We start from the raw sequence: 1,793 nt of genomic DNA, 5'->3' as shown, positions 1-1,793 counted from the left end.
TCCAGCTGCATGGACACCAAGGGATGCTCTAAATCAGCTTCAGTCTGTGTGTCTCTAAAGCCATTTTCCTTCTGGTGGACTGCTAGCAATGAGCTTCCTGCAGAGCTGGGACTGCCCTAAACCACCAGCAATTGCATAAATAAAGGCAAAATGTAATGCAGGGAAAGATCCCATCACTAAAGGGAAGCTGGGAGGATGGAGAGCCAGATGCAGAACCCCACAGCCTCCAGCCCAGAGCTACCTGGCAAGTCCTCACCACATGGCTCCTCTCCTCCTTCCACTGGCTTTGGGTCCAGGAACAGGCACTCCACTTGTAGGCATGGTGAGTGGGGTTTTTCTAATGCTTACCATTAAAAATTTGCAGTAATGAATCCAGTAGCAGAATTAATGCAGTAATGGTCCAGTAGCAGAATTAAACCCACATTTGTACTTCATAGGGTTAGAGTTGATTTTTTTTTCCTATTATTTATTGTGGAATAAATAAATAATAAATAAATACACCAGACACTGCATCTGTTCAGGAGCCCCAGTGCTTTGCTGTACCCTCCAAAGGGGCACTTGCTTGCTTTCCTCCTACAAACTGCCTAAAGCACAGCTGCTTCTTTCATAGATCTTGCTGGGCCAGAGATTTAATGGTATTTGTCACCAATTATTATTCTTACCATTTTTTCTTCTTGGAGGTGTACCTTACTAATGAAAAAGAAATATATTTCCATTACTCTCATAATCCCCATGAATTCTCTTATGAAGCCTTTCTCCCCCACCAACCTTGCCAAATGTGTAAGTTTTTATAAATGCTTCTGCTATGAAGAATTCTCCTTATCAGCTCTATCTCTGTACTGTGGGTTCTAATTACACTAATTACATTTCTTTGCTTTCAGATGTTTGTGGGTGTAGGTATAATCTAGGAGTAGCCCTGACAGGTAGATTCTTGTCTTGATGTGCAAATGGCTCCTCGGAAAGAAAATACAAAAAAAAATTGAAAAAAAATCTTGACAGAAGTTTTGTTTTCCATCTCGTGCCTCTTTGGCAGTACTTGATATTCCCACCAGAAAGAATGGGAAGATTAATGGCCTTATTCTGTAGCTGTTACAGCTTGAGGACACAGACAGGACTTCGGAGCATGTGGTACACAGCTGGAAAAATAGCACAAAGTTCTTGGCTCACAAACCCTTTTCAGGCCCAAAGTAAAGGCAGAAGTCACCAACATGATACACATTTGGCAGCTGCTCTAATTTGATGTGTATTAAAGCAGGAGAGGTGAGAAACTTTGGTCTGTTCCTGGAGCTACTGACTCCTTGCCTGTCCTGTCCTGCACCTCAAGGTTATCCTTTCCCCCTCAGTGATGATACAAAGTTTAGAAAACCCCAACTTCCTTTCTCACCTGGTGTTTTACCTTGGACATTTCATACTGGTTTCCAGGACCTCAAGAAGGGCTTGTGTAGAAGTTTCTCCCCACACACCCAGCCAAGATCTCTCCTCTGCCATCCCATAACCATGCCTGCTGCCTCTAGGCCTGGATCTGCTACGGCATGAATGTCTCCATCCCTCTCCCCTCCCTGTCCTTGGGAAGTAGGACACTCACAGCCCCACCCAGGACACAGCTGTGGGCACAGGCAGCTTCAGGCTTCCCTTCCTTCCCAAGACCCTTCCCAACATTTTCCCACAGCAGCCACCTTTCCCAGGAGAGAAACCCCACCTCTCTTAATTCTGCTCCCAATCCCATCCTCTGTGCCCTCTCGTAACTCCCCCCAAACCAGATGCCTCAGGGAAAAAAAAAACAGGCAAAGCAA

This window comes from Passer montanus, unplaced genomic scaffold (genome assembly GCF_014805655.1).
Source record: "Passer montanus isolate IOZ18808 unplaced genomic scaffold, ASM1480565v1 scaffold71, whole genome shotgun sequence".
Taxonomy (NCBI): domain Eukaryota; kingdom Metazoa; phylum Chordata; class Aves; order Passeriformes; family Passeridae; genus Passer; species Passer montanus.
The sequence above is the reverse complement of the archived record's forward strand: the minus strand, read 5'-3'. Positions refer to the sequence as shown.